Source organism: Oryctolagus cuniculus, chromosome 3 (assembly GCF_964237555.1).
Source record: "Oryctolagus cuniculus chromosome 3, mOryCun1.1, whole genome shotgun sequence".
In the NCBI taxonomy this organism is placed as follows: Eukaryota; Metazoa; Chordata; class Mammalia; order Lagomorpha; family Leporidae; genus Oryctolagus; species Oryctolagus cuniculus.
The window spans coordinates 37,049,285-37,069,428 of NC_091434.1; the positions used below are offsets into that span (position 1 = coordinate 37,049,285).

Here is a 20,144-nt window from a genome sequence, read left to right on the forward strand (position 1 = left end):
TACTTTTTCATGTTGTTATGGGCCAATGAAGATGATCTCGGTTCTTGTCTTACATTGAAGAATTTCCATGCAGACAGAGCAGTGAGCAAAGCAAGATTTAGTGAAGCGAGAAACCTCCTGTCACAGCTGCAATGAGGGGAGCTCAAAGGGAGGAACTAGCCCAGGAACCTGGGGGTACTGGCCCCTTTTATGAATAAAAGTAGCTACCCAGATTTAACCAATTAGGGGAAGAGCAGAGTAACAGCTATCAATCAGAGAGCTATACTAACAACCAATCAGAGGCTGGAATAATAATGAATTGAATGCAGGGATAAAACCTATCAGAAAGACGGCGCCCTGGCTCAGTAGGCTAATCCTCCGCCTTGCGGCGCCGGCACACCGGGTTCTAGTCCCGGTTGGGGCACCGGATTCTGTCCCGGTTGCCCCTCTTCCAGGCCAGCTCTCTGCTGTGGCCAGGGAGTGCAGTGGAGGATGGCCCAGGTGCTTGGGCCCTGCACCCCATGGGAGACCAGGATAAGCACCTGGCTCCTGCCTTCGGATAGACACGGTGCACTGGCCGCAGTGCGCCGGCCGCGGCGGCCATTGGAGGGTGAACCAACGGCAAAGGAAGACCTGTCTCTCTCTCTCTCACTGTCCACTCTGTCTGTCAAAAACAAACAAACAAAAAACCTATCAGAAGGCTGGAATTTGTGATCCTGCCCAGGCTGCTCTCATGACAAAACTAAAAACTCAATAGAGGGCTGGAATTGGTAGCCCTGTCTAGTTTAGTCTCGCTATAAAAGTGTTGCTAAAGGCAGCCTCTGGGAAGAGGCAGCACTTTGTCCACTCTTAAAAGTACTCTGCTCCCTTTCTTATTCCAACAAGAACCTCACCTAACAGCCTATTGGCTCCTCTAACTCCTCACAGTACCATATAACATTTTAAAGTAGTAAATTAGGTAAAACTTCAAAAACATCAATTGAAGGGGCCAGAGTTGTGGTGCAGCAGGTTAAGCCTCCACTTGTGGCACTGGCATACCATATGGGTGCTAGTTGGAGTCTCAGCTGCTCTACTTCTGATCCAGCTCCCTGCTAATGCATGTGGGAAAGCAGCAGAAGTTGGCCCAAGTTCTTGAGTCCCTGCCCCATGTAGGAGACCCAGATAGAGCTCCACGATCCTGGATTCAGCCTGGCCCAGCCCTGGATGTTGTGACCATTGAGGAATAAACCAGAGGATAAAATATTTCTCTCTCTCAAATAAATAAATAAGTCTTTAAAAAATACAATTCTGGGGGCCGGCGCCGTGGATCACTTGGTTAATCCTCTGCCTGCGGTGCCAGCATCCCGTATGGGCACAGGGTTCTAGTCCCGGTTGCTCCTTTTCCAGTCCAGCTCTCTGCTGTGTCCTGGGAAGGCAGTGGAGGATGGCCCAAATGCTTGGGCCCTGCACCCAAGCACCTGGCTCCTGGCTTTGGATCAGTGTAGCTCCAGCCATAGCGACTATTTGGGGGATGAACCATCGGAAGGAAGACCTTTCTCTCTCTCTCTCTCTCTCTCTCTCTCTCTCACTGTCTAACTCTATCTGTCAAATAAATAAATAAATAAATAAATCCAAGATCCAGTTTTCCTACTTAAAGTTACAGTTCAACACAAATTAAAATAGTTGTTACTAAAATAGTAAATGGTTCACAGTGTTTTACAAACATTTCTAAAAAAAAGTTATATATTTATTTTTTTCCTATTATAATGGATTTAATGTAGGGAAAAGATCTTTACCTACTGAAAATTCCATTCTAGTATTTATTCCTTGCAAGAGTCATGAACTTTAGTTCATCACATGATTTATCACCTGATTAGCAGGTCAAGAAGATTATGGCTTCTAGTTGTGAACAAGGAGATGGAAAACAATGTAGTAAAGAAATAAGTATGGGGGCCGGTGCTGTGGTGTAGTACGTTATGCCTCCGCCTGCAGTGCTGGCATCCCATATGGATGCCAGATGGAGTCCCGGCTACTCCACTTCACATCCAGCTCCCTGCTAATGGCCTGGGAAACCAGCAAAAGATGGCCCAAATTTTTGGGCCCCTGAACCCACCTGGGAGACCTGTAAGGCGCTCCTGGCTCTTGGCTTCAGATCAACCCAGCTCCAGCCGTTGTGGCCATCTGGGGAGTGAACTGGTAGATGGAAGACCTCTCTCTGTCTCTCCCTCTTTGTCTGTAACTCTGCCTCTTAAATAAATAAATAGAAAGAAAGAGAGAGAGAGAGAGAGAGAGAGAGAGAGAGAGAGAGGAGGAAGGGAAATAAAGGCCTGTTACAGTATACATTTTGAGGGAGGAGAGAAAATTAAGGAAAAGACTGTAGTTTTTAAGTTTCCAAATGAGAAATCAAGCAGCCTCTGTAAAGAGTAAATCCTTAATGGAATAATTTATTGACTACGAATGGCATCTCAAAAGCCTAGCTTCCTAATTATATGTTCTCATTGTTTACAGCAGTTAAAAGATTTCTAATATTTTAGTGGATATTCAAAGATCATTTTAGGGATAGGCGTTTGCACAGTGGTTAAGATATTACTTGGGATGCCCTCATCCCATATCAGGGTCCTTAGGTTCAAGTCCTGCCTCCACTTCTGATTCTAGTTTCCTGTTAATGCACACCCTTGGAGGCAGAAGATGATAGCTCAAGTACTTCCATCCCTTCCTTCCATGTGAGAGATCTGGACTCTGGCTTCAGTCTGGCCCATTTCCAGTTACTGGAGGCATTTGGGGAGTAAATCAGTGGGTGGGAGCTCTCTGTTTTTCTCTCTCTCTCTTTGTCCCTCTCCCTCTCCCATTTAAAGAAAATGAAAAATTTAAAAACAAGTGTTAAAAAGAAAGATCAGTTCATTATTAAAAATGAGAATCAGTGGGGGTGGGGAGGAGGGAAGTTATTGTTTATTGGGAATAGAGTGTTCAGTGCAATTCAGGACAATGGAAAAGTTCTGGAAAAGACAGTGTACTGAATGCCAGTGAACTATATACTTCAAAGTGTTATAAATGATAAATTTTGTCTATAGTTTAAAAAATAACAAAACAGAAAGAGATAAACAGTTGTTCCACTTAACCAGATTGTGGTAATAAGTTAAGAAACTCTAAAAGCCAATTTAGAAATTTCATGTAATATTTTATACACTGTAAATTTTTCTCAGCAGTCAGTTGTAATAGCTATTAAAAGTAATAGAAATTATAGAATATTTTCAAATTCAATATACCTGAGTAATTATTAAACAACCAGTTAAGTCAGCATATGGATAATTTTTTAGAGAAAGAGAATAGAGACACAGAGATGGAGATCTTTCATCTCAAAATGGCTGCAACAGCCAGGGCTAGGCTAGGCTAAATCCAGGAGTCTGGAACTCAATCTGAGTCTCCTACAAGGATGGCAAGGACCCAAGTAGTTTTGTCATCATCTGCTGTCTTCCAGAGTACACATCAGTAGGAAGATGGATCAGGAACGGTAAAGATAATCTCACTAACAAATGATGCAAAACTGGATGTATATATGCAGAAGAATGAAGTTAGAGCCATATCTCCCACCATATACAAAAACCAACTCAAGATGGATCAAAGACCTAAATTTAAGACTGAGACTATGAAGTTATTGGAAGAAAACAGAGGGGAAACATTCCAAGACATTGGTGGAGGGGACAACAGCTTGGACAAGACCCTCAAAGCAAAAGCAACAAAAGCAAAACTAAACAAGTGGGACTATATAAAACTCAGAAGCTTTTTGCACAGCAAAGGAAATGATAAATCGAGTAAAGAGACATCCAACAGAATGGGAAAAAATATCTGCAAACCACCTATCTGAAAAAGGTGGTTTGTATAATATCCCAAATGTATTAGCAATTTAAAAAATTCTACAACAACAAAAAACAATCAATTCAGTTGAAAAATGGACAAAGCACTTTGACAGTTCTCAAAAGAACAAATATAAATGTCCAGCAAATATATGAACAAATGCTCAACATCACTAGCCATCAGGGAAATACAAATCAAAACCCCAATGAGGTATCACCTCACCCCTGTCAGAATGGCTAAAATCCAAAACACAGAGAGTAACAAATGCTGGCAAGGATGCAGCAAAGCGGAATATTTATACACCGTTGGTGGGAATGCAAATTAGTGCAGCCACTGTAGAAAACAGTGTGGAGATTTCTTAAAAAAACTAGAAATAGATTTTCCGTATGATCCAAAAAGACTTGAGTACAATGTATCAAAGAGGTACCTGCACAATCATGTTCATAGCAGCACTGTTCCCAGTAGCCAAAATTTGGAACCAGCTAAGGTGTCCATCATCAAATGAATGGGTAAAGAAAATGTGGTATATATACACAATGGAATATTATTCAGCTATAAAAAATGAAATTCTACCATTTGCAGCAGAACAGATACAACTGAAAGACATCATGTTGAGTGAAATAAGCTGGACCCAGAAAGAAAAATGACATATGTTCTCCTTATATGTGTGAGCTAAAATTTTAAAAACAAACAAACAAAAAAGAAAGAAAAAAGAAATAAATGTCTGTGTCAGTATTGCTCCAAATATAGTTTTGTAAAACTTTGCTTTAAAACTGTCAAGCCAGTGGTTAAACATGGTATACTGGCTTCAGATCGGCTCAGCTCTGGGAGTTGCAGTCATCTGGGGAGTGAACCAATAGATGGAAGACCTCTCTTTGTGTGTCTCTACCTTTCTCTGTAACTAACTTACTGTCTTTCTTTCTTTCTTTCTTTCTTTCTTTCTTTCTTTCTTTCTTTCTTTCTTTCTTTTTTCTTTTTGTAAAGATTTTATTTATTTGGGCCAGCGCCGCGGCTCACTAGGCTAATCCTCCACCTTGCGGCGCCAGCACACCAGGTTCTAGTCCCAGTCGGGGCGCTGGATTCTGTCCCGGTTGCCCCTCTTCCAGGCCAGCTCTCTGCTGTGGCCAGGGAGTGCAGTGGAGGATGGCCCAAGTGCTTGGGCCCTGCACCCCATGGGAAACCAGGAGAAGTACCTGGCTCCTGCCATTGGATCAGCGCGGTGCGCCGGCCGCAGCGCGCTGGCCGCAGCGGCCATTGGAGGGTGAACCAACGGCAAAGGAAGACCTTTCTCTCTGTCTCTCTCTCTCTCACTGTCCACTCTGCCTGTCAAAAAAAAAAAAAAAAAAAGATTTTATTTATTTGACCGGTAGAGTTTAGACAGTGAGAGAGAGACAGAGAGAAAGGCCTTCTTTCCATTGGTTCACTCTCCAAATGGCTGCAACAGCTGGAGCTACGCCGATCAGAAGCCAGGAGCCACGCACTTCCTCCTAGTCTCCCATGTGGGTGCAGGGGCCCAAGCACTTGGGCCATCCTCCACTGCCCTCCCAGGCCACAGCAGAGAGCTGGACTGAAAGAGGAGCAACCGGGACTAGAACCAATGCCCATATGGTATGCCGGCGCCACAGACAGATGATCAACCTGGTGCACCACAACGCCAGCCCCAATACTGTCTTTCAAATAAATAAATCTTTAAAAAAATTATACTACTATAGTTTTAATGAACTGTGATTACTTTAAGTTTGCTGTATATGGGTGAGACAGTCATTTTTCCATTCAGTGTTTACAGCCATTGTCTATATTCTCACTAAACTAGGGTCTTTTTGCTCTTACTTGTTTAGCTTCATACTCAATGAATTATTAAGCCTGTCTAGTGTAATTTTAAAATATGCTATCTCAAAAACTGCAAAGAGACAGGGAGAAGGAAAGAAGGTGGGAAGGGAGGGGGGAAAGGAAGGAATATCATTATGTTCTTAAAATTATAACTACAAGTCACATTGAATTTGTTAAAAACCAATTAAAAAAAAAAAAAAGACAAGACAAGACACAGACCTGGTTCTCAAACCAGGCACTCTGATATGACGCAGACATCTGAAAAGGCGTTTCAAATGCTGTGCCCAACAACCGTCCCAGATATTTTCATTTTGAAGCTTTTTGGTGCTGGGATGGTGGGAGGGAGTCAAAACAGTTTGTTGAATGGTTTAAAGGGTTGGGAAAACTTGAAGATGCGCTGAGACTGAATGAAATCCAAGGTCCTCCGCCTGGATCTTCCTGCTCTTTCAGCCCCTGAAATATTTTGACGCTTTAAGGTCAGCATCCACTTCCTCACCAGCAAACATCCTTGGGGGGAGGGGGTGTTATTAAGTGCCAGACCTTTGCCCAGTCCCAGGATAGAGCAGCAAACAGAATGAATGTGCTTCCTGTGCTCCTGGAACTCACAGTCTAGTGAGAGTAGCTGAGAATAAGAGCAGGTTCCAGGTTCCAAGCCAAAGACCTCTATTGGAAAACAGGCAAGATTTCGCAGTCAGCCATGGCATGCCAGCAGAGAGCCCGTGTGCAGACAAGAAGCTGGTCAGGCACACGAGCTGGTCCAGAGAAGCCCTCACCATCTCCCTCCCTTTCGACAGGAACAGAGCCACCATGGTTGGTTGAGTCCATTGGTAACATGATGACTGGTATCCTCATAACCAATGCTGCCAGGAGCTACCGCCTTCTCTGCTCACAGCCATGAACTGTGGGCTACATGCAAGGTCTTGTAGGCTCCCAAGAGAAATGTGAGGCTTCAACTGTCTACTGACTAGAGTTCTAAAAGGTACAGCAGGCCAGAAGTGGGAAGCATAAAAACCACTGCCAGGTGAAACTGGGTGACCCTGCCCCTCACCTTGTCACCACGCTTCCCAGCCACTGCGTGGAAAGGACAAATAAAGCAGAGGACAGGGTGGAGAAGAGACCTGGGGAAAAGGTCAGGCTACAGCCAGAAGCCTTCTGAGAGGAGATTCTACCTTGTGCTGCGAAGTGGGCATGGAACAGGGAAAGCCTGTGGGCTGGTGTGTTAGAGAAGGGAGTCACCTGGCAGCTCAGCTCCAGCACTGCTGGAAGCCGAGCGCCGTGGAGAGGGTGGAGAGCCACCAACAGCTGTGGCAGGAGCCACGGAAACAGTGCACGGCACCCAGAACAGTGTGACCTACAGAGCTCTCCAAGTATTTGAATCCTCTGGGCCTCAGTTTCTTTTATCTGAAAACGGAGATGGTGGTAAGAGCATCTATTAGTTTCCTAGGACTGTCATACTACCACAAACTGGGTGACTTAAAACAACAAAAGTTTCTTCTTTCACAGTTTTGAGGTGACACGTCTGAAATCAAGGTGTCAGCAGTAGCACATGTGCTCCCTCTGAGGGGGTCTAGGTTCTGCCGGCTGCTGGCAATCCTTGGAGTGCTTCTGCCATCCCTTAGTCTGCGGCAGCTTAATGCCAATCTCTGTCTCCATCTTCTTGGGGCTATCTTCCCTCTGGGCGTGTTTCTCTTGTGAAGACACCAGTCACTGGCTTAGGATCGGACAGAACTCTAACTAGGATAACTGCCAAGACCCCAAGGTTGCACAATAAAAGTCTAAGTGGGGATTCAGGCCCCAAGAAGTAGGCCCCAAATCACATTCTTTTTTAAAAAACAGATTTATTTATTTTTTTAATATTCATTTATTTATTTGAAAAGGAGAGTGGAAGAGACAGAGATCTTCCATCTGCTGATTCATTCCCCAAATGTCCACAACAATCAGGGCCATGCCAGACTGAAGCCGAGAGATAGAAACTCCATCCCAGTCTCCCATGTGGGTGGCAGGAACCCAAGTATTTAGGCCAACATGCGCTGCCTCCCAGGCACAGCAGGTTAAGCTGCTGCTTGGGACACCAGCAGTCCTGGTTACCCCACACTTCTGAGGCAGCTTTCTGCTCATTTCCATGCAAGGCGGCAGATGGCGGCCCAAATCCCTGGGTTCTTGTTGCCCATGTGGGAGAACAGATGGGGTTACTGGTATCTGGCTTCAGCCTGGCCTTGCCCAGCTATTGTGAACATATGCAGAGTGAGCCAGGAGATGGAAGATTTTGTTCTGTTTCTTCCTCTCTCTCTCTGTCACTTTACCTTTCAAACAAATAAACAATTCTTTTTTTAAAAGAAAAAAGATCATGTCTTACTGTGGTTATTAGAGTGAAAGGAGAAGAATCACGTGTGAGGTTCCACAGGTGGAGTGGTGATTATTTAATTGCTCTATATCACAGTGGCTTCATCTATAAGATAGGTGGTATGGAATTCACTCACATATCCACAAGACAGTGTAGGTCGGTAGGGAAACAGAAAGTCTGGATTCCATCCCCAACACTGTGTTACCTTGAATTAGTCACTTCATCTATTTTTTTTTTTAATTTTTATTTATTTGACAGGTAGAGTTACAGACAGTGAGAAAGAGGGAGAGAGAAAGGTCTTCCTTCCGTTGGTTTACTCCCCAAATGGCCGCCATGGCCGGAGCTATGCTGATCTGAAGCCAGGAGCCAGGTGCTTCCTCCTGGTCTCCCATGCGGGTGCAGGGCCCAAGCACTTGGGCCATCCTCCACTGCCCTCCCAGTCCATAGCAGAGAGCTGGACTGGAAGAGGAGCAACCAGGACTAGGACCCGGCACCCATATGGGATGCCAGTGCCACAGGCGGAGGATTAACCTAGTGAGCCACGGCGCCAGGCCCCCACTTCATCTCTCTAGATCTAAGTGTCTACCCTGGCATGGCATTGGGGTAGGGGTAGGAGCTAGTATGGGGCACACGGATGCTAGGGAAGAAAGGGCTCTATGTGCCTGCCCAAGCATGTTGCCCCACCAATCAGACCTCACTTCAGTGCATATCCACCCCCATATCCAATATACTCACAGATTCTTCGGATCAAGAATTTGAGAAAGGCAAAGAAAGATGACTGTCAACTCCACAATGCCAAGATGGAAGCCCCAAAGCCTGAAGACAATTCTGTGGCTGAGGGCTAAAATAATCTGGAGATATCTTCATTTACATGCCTGGTGACTGACTGTTGAAGGAGACTTCAGTGGGATTATCAACATCAAACACTTCCTTGTAGCCTTTATGTGTGATCTATCTGCATGGGCTAGTATATGGTTTAGTCTCACTCACAGCATGATTGCTAGGTTCTAAGAGAGCAAGACGGAGTGTATGGCATTTTTTATAATCTAGTGTTAGAGGTCACCTAGCAGAGCTTCACATATTCTATTGGTTAAGGTTATCATAGAGTTTACTCAGTTTCAGAGGGAGGGGCATAGGCTCAATCACCTGATTGGATAAACATCAACGTTATACCATATGGAAGCACTGGGGTGAGGAGTGCTGTGTTACAGCAGGTAAAGCCACTGACTGAAGTATCAGCATCCCATGTGGATTCCGGTTCGAATCCCAGCTGCTGCTCTTCAGATCTAGGTTTCTGCTATGGCCTGGGAAAGCAGTAGAAGATGGCCCAAGTCGTTGGGCCCCCGTACCCACATGGGAGACACAGAAGAAGCTTCTGCCTCCTGGCTTCAGATCGGCACAACTGCGGCCACTGCGGCCAACTGGGGAGTGCACCAGCGGTTGGAAGAGCTCTCTCTCCTCTCTCCCTCTCTCCCTCTCTCCCTCTCTCCCTCTCTCCCTCTCTGCCTCTGCCTCTCTGTGACTCTGCCTTTCAAACAAGGAAATAAATCTTAAAAGAAAAAATAAAGGGAAGCATTTGGGATGGCAGATATCGTTGTGGCCATCACTGGAAAAAAAATTTTTTCTCTTGGAAGAAAATCACTTTATTCTACTCATAAATAATAACATTACAACAGTTTGTTTAAGGAGACCAAACATCTGTCCAGCCCCAAATCCAATATCATCTCAATGGATTTCCACACGGTTAGGGTGCTTTTTTCCACTGCAATGCTGGACCAAGGAAGCTCTTCAAAGCAGATGACAGGTTGACCAGGTGGCTTTACACTTTATACCGTCACTACCAATTTCATCTGTATGCTCAAGTAACTTGGTCATGAGATTCAATTTTCTGCTTCATCCTGAGCTTCTGAATTAGACTAACCCATTTGTGATTCTGCACTGTCTCAGGACTTCATTGAAACCCTCACAGAGCTTAACATCACTCTGATTGTGGCCAAACTCCCACTGCTGTGCTAACTGGGCTCCCTGGGGCTCCTGGTAAGTGATGTCTGGCCTCCAGGGCTCAGCATTGCTCCCTCCACTGAGGCCCCCAGTGATGGCATGGGCCAGCGTGTGCCCAACAGCAGAGCCCACAGCCACGCCAGCTGCAGTGGTGGCCGTCTGTGCCAACAGGCCTGGCTGTCCGTGCCAACAGGCCTGGCTGTCCAGGTGCCTCAACAGGCGAGCCAACTGCATACAGTGGGGTTGCTGCAGGGGGCTGAGCTGTTGGTGCTGGCATCAGCGCAGCTCTCATCTGAGGAGCTGGGCTGGCTGGAGGGGTCATGCGGGAGGTACGGCTGTGGCTTCCACACGGCATTGTCATGGCAAAACTACTCTGTCTACGGGGGTGAAACTCTAACTGGAAAAATTTAATCAGCCACAATTATCTTAAGGTATCCTCAATATATACAATCAAGGATGGGATTAAATTAATTATGGCATATGCATTTGGAGGCAGACTATGTAGCTAGAAAATCATAAAAATCACATATAAATATGGGGAAATGTTTAGAATATACTGGTAGCTGCAGTAGATAAGAATTACATTTGCCTGCTACTGACAATGTAAGATTAATAATGGTGGCTTATAAAGGACAGCGGTTTACTTTCTCTCTGGTAACATGAAGCCCAGAGATAGGTGACTCTTTGGCATTTGTTCAGTGATCAATCCTCTTGGGCTTGTGACTGATGCTGTGGCATAGCGGGTAAAGCTGCCGCCGGCAGTGCCAGTATCCCATATGGGTGCTGTTTCGAGTTCCAGCTGTTCTTCGAATCCAGCTCTCTGCTATGGCCTGGGAAAGCAATGGAAGATGGCCCAAGTCCTTGGGCCCCTGCACCTGTGTGGGAAGACCTAGAAGAAGCTCCTGGCTCCTGGCTTTGGATTGGCCCAGCTCTAGCCGTTGCGGCCATTTGGGGAGTGAACCAGTGGATGGAAGACCTCTCTGCTTCTCTGTAACTCTGCCTTTCAAATAAATCCTTTTTTTTTTTTTTTAAGATTTATTTATTTATTTGAAAGTCAAAGTTACACAGAGAGAGAGAGGTCTTCCATCCACTGGTTCACTCCCCAATTGGCTGCAACGGCTGGAGCTGCGCCCATCCAAAGCCAGGAGCCAGGAGCTTCTTCCAGGTCTCTCACACGGGTGCAGGGGCCCAAGGACTTAGGCCACCTTCCACTGCTTTCCTAGGCCCTAGCAGAGAGCTGGATAGGAAGTGGAGCAACCGGATCTTGAGCCAGCATCCATATGGGATGCTGGCGCTTCAGGCCAGGGCATTAACCTGCTGCACCACAGCGCCAGCCCCAAAAATAGATTTATAACAAACATATCTGATAAAAATTGTATGAAGAACATACAAAATATTCCAGTAAGTTATGTAAACAAGTCAAAAACTTTTTAAATGGGCAAAGTATTTGAATTGGCCATTCAGAGGAAATGCAAATGGCCAACAAATACTGGAAAGGCATTCAAATTCAGTTGCAATTAAGGAAGTTAAAACTGAAACCACCACTAAAAATCATTGTTTATCAGTTTTACAACACTTAGAAAGTCTGACAGTAGAGAGCATTGATAAGATATGCAATAACTACAGTTATTGTACAAAGTGAGTGGAAATTGGTGTGACCAATCTGCATATCAATTTGGCACCCTCTGGGAAATCTAAGATATGCACAGCCCATGATCCAACCCTTGAGAAACCACACATAGTGTCCCAGAAGATACATATGCACTATCTGTACTACTCATCATCAATTTGTTCAGTTTTGTTTTCTGTTGCTATAACAGGACCCCTGAAAATGGATAATTTACAAACAAAAGAGGCTTATTTTGGGTCACAGTTCTGGAGGCTGGGAAGTTCAAGATTGGGTGGCCGTGCACTGCTTCAACTCATGGTGGAAAAGCAAAGAAGAAGCAGGCAAGGGTGAAAGTAACAAAACAAGAGAGGCAATTTCACATTATAGATTATAATCTATCATCATTATAATCTCACATTATAGATACAGCATGTTGTCCCTGGTAACCAAGTGAGTAAAGCCAGTCTTGTGAGAAAGGTATTAATCCTCCATAATAACCTGCCTTTCTTTTTTTAAAAAAAAAAAGATTTATTTTATTTATTTGAAAGACAGAGTTACAGAGAGAGGTCTTCCATCCGATGGTTCACTCCCCAACTGGCTGCAACAGCCAGAGCTGTGCCGATCCAAAGCCAGGAGCCAAGAGCTTCTTCCAGGTCTCCCATGTGGGTGCAGGGACCCAAGGACATGGGCCATCTTCTACTGCTTTCCCTGGCCATAGCAGAGAGCTGGATCAGAAGAGGAGCAGCCGGGACTAGATCCAGCACGCATATGGGATGCTGGCATTTCAGGCCAGGGCTTTAACCAACTGTGCCCCAGCACAGGCCCCCAATAATCTGCCTTTCTAAAAGACCCATCTCCCAACATTGCCACAATGGCCATCAAATTTCAACATGAGTTTTGAAAGGGACAAAATTTCATTCAAACCATAATGACTATATAATCATCTCAATAGATGCAGCAAAAGTATATGAAAAGATTCACATTCAAAATGTAAACTCTTGGTAAACCAGAGATCTTAAATTTAAAGAGTTCCAGGGCCTGCACTATGGCACAGTAGGATAAGTCTCCGCCTGTGGTGCCAGCATCCCATGTGGGCAACCGGTTCATATCCCAGCTGCTCCACTTCTGGTGCAGCTCTCTGCTATGGCCTAGAAAAACAGTGAAAGATGGCCAAAGTGCTTGGGCCCTGCATCTGCATGGGAGATGTGGAAGAAGGTCCTGGCTCCTCTGGCTTCCGCCTGGCCCAGCCCTGGCTGTTGCAGCCACTTGGAGAGTGAACCAGCAGATGAAAGCTCGCTCTCTCTCTCTCTCTAGTACTCGGCTTTTGAAATAAAAATAAATGGATATTTTCTTTTAAAAAGATTTCTTTATTTCAAATTCAGAATTTGTGTCCCAGCTGCTACTCCTCTGATCTAACTCTTTGCTTATGACCTGGGAAAGCAGTAGAAGATGGCACAAGGCCTTGGGCCCCTGCACCAGTGTGGGAGACCTGGAAGAAGCTCCTGGCTCCGGATCTGCTCTTTGCTATGCTGAATGTTGATAGTTCACATATTGTTAATTTACAGTTAAATATGGCTATAACAAGAACTTTGGAATAAAAAAATCTTGGGTTCAGATTCTGAGGTCTGGTTTACTAGACATATAATCTTCACCAAGGTATTTAATCTTTCTGAGCTTGTCTCTTCTCCATAAAATTGTGATAATAATATTCAGAAATGTTGTAAGGATTAACTGATAAATACAAATCACCTGTCAGTCAATAACTGTTATTTATTACATTTTGAAACTAAGTTAAGTGAATATATGCCTAGTGAAGAACATTTCTGCTTCCCAGGATTGCTGATGGTACAAATTGCTGTAGAGCTTGAGGAAGGGCGGCCAAGGGAAAAGGAAAGTACATGCTGCAAGCTAGCAAGTCATTGGGTGATTACAGGAAAGCCGGTATTCCGGGTTCTACATACATTACTGGAAAGTAAATGATTAAACATATTGCCATTCACTGTGCATTTAATTTCACTTCTTTATATCTATGAACAAAGTCCAAGCAATACTTTATAAAGTGAATATAATTCCTTTTCCATAACAAGTGATTCAGCACATTTCTGCTCATTTTCTAAAATAAATGCTTTTGGTTCTTCCATGTGAGAAGAATTACTGCAAAGCTAAGGTAAGTAAAGAAATTTTAGGGGTGGACATTGTGGTGCAGTGGGTCAAGCTGTAGCTTGCAATGCCTGCATCCCATAGGGGTGTGCCTGGTTTGGATCTCTGCTTCCTATCCAGCTTTCTGCTGATGTGCCTGAAAAGGCAGCAGATGATGACCCCATTACTTGGGAACCTGCCATCTACATCAGAGACCCAGATGCAGTAACAGGCTCTTGGCTTTGGCCTAATCCATCCCTGGCTGTTGTGAGCATCTGGAGAGCAAATCAGAAGATGAAGAACTCTCTCTTGCTCTCTCGCTCTCTCTCTCCCTTCTCTTCCTCCTTGTCTCTCTCTCTCTCCCTTCCTCTCTCTTCTATGCTTTCAAACAAATAAATAAATTTAAATATTTTTAATTCTAAGATTTAATGATTGTGGTTTAGATAATCTCAGATATAAAAATTAGCTAAGTATTAGAAGACTAAGTGATTATGAATATATAATTTTTTGGTTTTTTTATTTTATTTATTTATTTTTTTGACAGGCAGAGTGGACAGTGAGAGAGAGAGGCAGAGAGAAAGGTATTCCTTTGCTGTTGGTTCACCCTCCAATGGCTGCCATGGCCGGCGTGCTGCGGCCGGCGCACCGCACTGATCCGAAGGCAGGAGCCAGGTACTTCTCCTGGTCTCCCATGGGGTGCAGGGCCCAAGCACTTGGGCCATCCTCCACTGCACTCCCTGGCCACAGCAGAGAGCTGGCCTGGAAGAGGGGCAACCGGGACAGAATCCGGCGCCCCGACTGGGACTAGAACCTGGTGTGCTGGTGCCGCAAGGCGGAGGATTAGCCTAGTGAGCCGCGGCGCCGGCATGAATATATAATTTCAACTTCAAATTATTACACATGCAGTATAAACACAACACTTATTCCCCACAATTCAATGTCTTCAGCTAAAAATTAGGAAAATAATATTTACAATTGTCTTTATCACAGAAATTTTGTGAACACAAGTTAAACAATGTGTGAATATAATTTGAAATAAAGTGAATACTAAATTCTTATTGGGAAATAAGAATTACTAAATATCTTATTGGGAAAAAAAATAAGCTCACATGAAATATAGTATACAGAATATAGTATATACAATGGGTATTTTGGAAACTCTACAACACTTTGCAAGGTTTTACTACAACTACTACTATAATAGGACATTAATCAAATACATTAGTATTTAAAAGGAAGATAAAAATAGAAAATGGGGTATAGGGGCCGGTTTGTGGCATAGCAGGTAAAACCGCTGCCTGCGATGCTGGCATCTCACACAGATGATGGTTCTGGTCCTGGCTGCTCCACTTCTGATCCAGCTCCCTGATAATGCACCTGGGAAAGCAGTAGAAGATGGCCCAAGTCCTTGGGCCCCTGCACCCACATGGGAGACCCAGAAGCAGCTCCTGGCTCCTGGCTTCAGATTAGCCCTGCTCTAGCCATTATGGCCATTTAGGAGTGAACCAGTGGATGGAAGATCTTTCTGCCTCTCTCTCTCTCTCTCTGTAACTCTGCCCTTCAAATAAATAAATAAATCTTTAAAAACAAATGAGGATAACAAGGGCAGACTTCAGTGCAGTGGTTAAGATGTCACTTGGGACTCTCATGTCCCACATTGGAGTCCCTGGTCCGAGAGTCTTCTCTTCTCATTCCTATCCAATTTCCAAATAATGTGTACCCTGGGAGACAGCAGATGATGGCTCAATTATTTTGGCCCCTATGGGAGATCCGGACTGAGTTGTAAGCTCCTGTCTTTGGACTGGCCCAGCCAAGCCCTGGCTATTAAGGACATCTGCAGGTTGAACCAACGGATGGGAGATCTCTATCTCTCTGCTTTCCAAATTAGCAAATCTGGTGATAACAATATTTTCCTTATTACACATCAAACCGCTAATTCCTTATAACCTATCTATGCTTTGGAAGGATGAATCTAAACAATGAAAAATTCATTCCACTGTATTAGGAGAATTGATTAGTTGAGGAAAAAAAAAAAACACATGAGCTACACTTATCCTATACACCAAAAACAATTCCAATATATGAAAAATAAAGATATACAAAGGCAATACATAAGTTAAGGTAAATGTTTATCTAGTTGAAGGAGGAAGACTGACTAAATATAGAATTTATCAAAAAAATTTTAAAGATTTATTTTATTTCTTTGAAAGACAGAGTTACAGAGAGAGGTAGAGCCAGACAGAGAGAGGTCTCCCATTCCTTTGGTTCACTCCCCAAATGACCACAACGGCCAGAGCTGAGCTGATCTAAAACCAGGAGCTTCTTCTGGGTTTCCTATGTGGGCGCAGGGGCCCAAAAACTTGGGCCGTCTTCTACTGCTTTCCCAGGCCATAGCAGAGAGCTGGATTGGAAAAGGAGCAGCCAAGACTCGAACTGGCTCCCATATGGGATACTGGTGCTACAGGCTGAGGTTTTAACCCATTGCGCCACACTGCTGGCCCCAGAAGTTATCAAAATTAAAAGGCAAACTACAAACAGGTAAAAATAATTGTTACAGACAGGGTTAATACACTTAATATATAAAATAGGTTGTTTCACACAGCAGCCTTGAATAAAAAATAAAATGGACTTTGTATATTGACATGGTAAGAATCTGAGACTAAAATAGGCATCCACAATTAAAAAACAAAACTATACATTACATTTAACTTTTCTTTCTCCCTGGTTCCTGGGATTTAATCTAAATTCTTAGAATTTTCCAAGTAATATGATGTCTTTGTTTTTCATTAGTTCCTCGGATTATACCTGAGTTTATGTAATGTGAGACAGCATGGAGGGCCCATATATATCTTCAGAATGGGGGCTGTTCATACCAAAAAGACAATTAGGTGATTAGAAGATTGGATCTTTGAACCACTTGGTAGTAGCCCATCTTCGAGGGGGACTGGAGAATGAATACAAGGATTCATTGAATCCTGCCTATGTAAGAAACCCCGATAAAAACAGTGGACGTGAAGCTCAGTGGAGCTTCCTCATTGGTGAACACCTTGATGACAGGAAATGGATGTTCCCTAACCACAAGGAGAGGGCATGCAAATTCCACAGACACTGTGGGCTCCACAGACACTGCTCTATTATGACTCTTTACTTGATTCGTCTTGAAGTGATTCTCTCAAGATTCCTAGCTAAGTGGCAAAACTAGTTCCCCAGTCCTTCTACTCCTTTTACTTCATAGCAGTTTCACATATCTCACAAACTACTTATCCTACAAGTATCCAATGCTGTGTTTTCTGTAACAGGTTACTATTAGAAGGGTACAGACAAAGTTAGAGAAGTAAAGTGGATATAAAGTTGCAGGATGGGGCCGGCGCCGTGGCTCAATAGGCTAATCTTCCACCTTGCGGCGCCGGCACACCGGGTTCTAGTCCCGGTTGGGGCGCCGGATTCTGTCCCGGTTGCCCCTCTTCCAGGCCAGCTCTCTGCTATGGCCAGGGAGTGCAGTGGAGGATGGCCCAGGTGCTTGGGCCCTGCACCCCATGGGAGACCAGGAAAAAGCACCTGGCTCCTGGCTCCTGCCAGGATCAGCGCGGTGCGCCGGCTGCAGCGGCGGCCATTGGAGGGTGAACCAGCGGCAAAGGAAGACCTTTCTCTCTCTGTCTCTCTCTCACTGTCCACTCTGCCTGTCAAAAAAAAAAAAAAAAAAAAAAAAAAAAAAAAAAAAACCAAAAATTAAAAAAAAAAAAAAAAAGTTGCAGGATGGGTTTAAGAGATATTAGAAACCATCAATATACATGGAAAGGTTGTAACTAAATTAAATTCATGTCACTTTTTTTTTTTTTTGACAGGCAGAGCTAGACAGTGAGAGAGAGAGAGAGAGAGAGAAAGTCTTCCTTTTTCTGTTGGTTCACCCCCTAAGTGGCCACTACGGCTAGCGCGTTGTTCCTGGCACGCTGCACCAATCTGAAGCCAGGAGCCAGGTGCTTCTTCCTGCTCTCCCAAGTGGGTGCAGGGCCCAAGGACTTGGGCCAACCTCCACTGTCTTCCCAGGCCACAGCAGAGTTGGACTGGAAGAGCAGCAACAGGGACAGAATCTGTCACCCCAACAGGGACTAGAACCCGGGGTGCCGGAGCCACAGGTGGAGGATTACCCTAGTGAGCAGCGGCGCCGCTCAAATTCATGTCACTTTAAATCATCTTTTGTTCCTTTATAGTTTTTATACTGGAAATAGGTAAAGCTCTAGTTCTCTATTCACTACGACAGAGTTAACCTCTATGGAACTGTAAAACCTAGTGTAATTAAAAATTGAAATGATCTCAGTGTTTCCATGGAGATTAAAGGACACCATGAATAAATAATTACAACTGATACAGAAGTCTTGTTGCTCTGAAAAGCCATACACTGGCTATCACTAGATTTTTTTTTTTTTTTTTTTTTTTTTATCTTTTAGTTAAATTTTTCTTGCAGGTCTAAATATACCTACATTTTTTACAAATGTAATTTTCATTTCAAATCATTACTAAGTATTTTCTTTTTTCTTTTTCTTTTTTTGACAGGCAGAGTGGATATTGAGAGAGAGAGACAGAGAGAAAGGTCTTCTTTTTGCCGTTGGTTCACCCTCCAATGGCTGCCACGGTTGGCGCGCTGCGGCCGGCGCACAGTGCTGATCCAAAGCCAGGAGTCAGGTGCTTCTCCTGGTCTCCCATGGGGTGCAGGGCCCAAGCACTTGGGCCATCCTCCACTGCCTTCCCGGGCCACAGCAGAGAGCTGGCCTGGAAGAGGGGCAACCGGGAAAGAATCCGGCGCCCTGACCGGGACTAGAACCCCGTGTGCCGGCACCGCTAGGTGGAAGATTAGCCTATTGAGCCGTGGCGCCGGCCATTACTAAGTATTTTCAAATGTTAATCAAACCTGAACAGAAAAAAATCTCAAGACAGTTAATATATTTTTAATATTTTTTAAATGCTAGAATTTATACTGCTATCTAACCATATTTTAGGTAAAGGAAAATATAAATGAAATACTTTTAAGTTATTCAATATCAAAATTAAATAATGCATAAACAAGATAAATATTGTTTAAGGTACTTGCTTTTTTTTTAAACAAGCAAACAAAAAGACTAGAAAGTAGACAGACTTTTCTGATGATTTTATTATCAAGCCTAGAAATGTCTTCACTTGCAGAAAGTATTCCATATAAATATGGTACTTCACAGGACTATTAGACTGGAGTTACCATCTATCATCATGTCCCTGGTTTATAACAATATATATTTGTTAAGGGACTGAAGAGACTGCCTTAATGAGCAAGTAATCTAATTTGAAGTCTTTCGGCACCCACATTCCCTCAGACATTCCAAAGTGGACTCAACTGACCAGTTTGAAGTATTCTTCATGTTTTAACTTCTTAGCCATTATTCCTGCACCAACCAACCTAAGTGTTGGAAGGCCCCAGGGCCAGACCCTGAGCTTTCTTCTCTTCTTTTCTTCTTTCTTCTCAGGTGCCTTCTCTGTTCCCTAGTATCAAATACCATCCATGTTGATAGGTGATAAAAATGTTTGTCTAAGCCTAAGCTCTAGTTTTGTAGCTCTAAGGAATTACTGAACATTTCTATTTAAAAGTCAAGTTAACCAGGTCTACAAGAAATCTTGCTTTTCTTTTCCAAATCTATTCCATTCTATCAGTGTTGTTCTTTTTTTAAAATTATTTATTTAAAATAATAAATTAATAAATAAATTTATTTGAAAGGCAGAGTTACAGAGAGCCAGAGGCAGAGGCAGAGGCAGAGGGAAAGAGAGGTCTTCTATCCACTGGTTCATTTCCCAGTGACTGCAATAGCTGGAGCTGGGCCAATCTAAAGCCAGGAACCAGGAGCTTCTTCCAGGTCTCCCATGCAGGTACAGGGACCCAAGTACTTGAGCAATTTTCCACTGCTTTCCCAGGCCACAGCAGAGAGCTGGATCAGGATTCAAACTGGTACCCATATGGGATGCCAGCACTGCAGGTGGTAGCTCTACCCACTAACCCACAGTGCTTAGTGTTCTTAAATTCAGTAAAATTCACTACTGTTCATACAATTACTCAAGGCTAAAACCCTGGAAGTCATTGTTTACTCCTCCCCTTCCTTCACTTACCACTATCCCAACAACTAATCAATCAGCAAATCTTGATTCTGTCTCCAAAATATATCCTGAATTTGTCCATGTCCATTTCTCTTTGCCTCAAACATCACTGTAGTTCCAAACTACCAAAGCTCTCACCTGTGCAACTGCTAATTGGTTTCCAAATTTCCAGTCATGTCTCTCTATAATAAATTATCTTACAACATATAAACCAAGGCATATGACAATTCCACTAAAAAAACCTCTACAAAAATGGGCATCTAGCCTAGTGGTTAAGACTCTGATGTT

At 43.8% G+C, this 20,144-nt stretch overlaps 1 pseudogene; it reads right to left on the bottom strand.

Moving 5' to 3' along the window:
- Positions 1-9,768: 9,768 nt before the first annotated feature.
- Positions 9,769-10,487, bottom strand: LOC138848944 (coiled-coil-helix-coiled-coil-helix domain-containing protein 2 pseudogene; annotated as a pseudogene).
- Between the last annotated feature and the right edge of the window lie 9,657 nt (positions 10,488-20,144).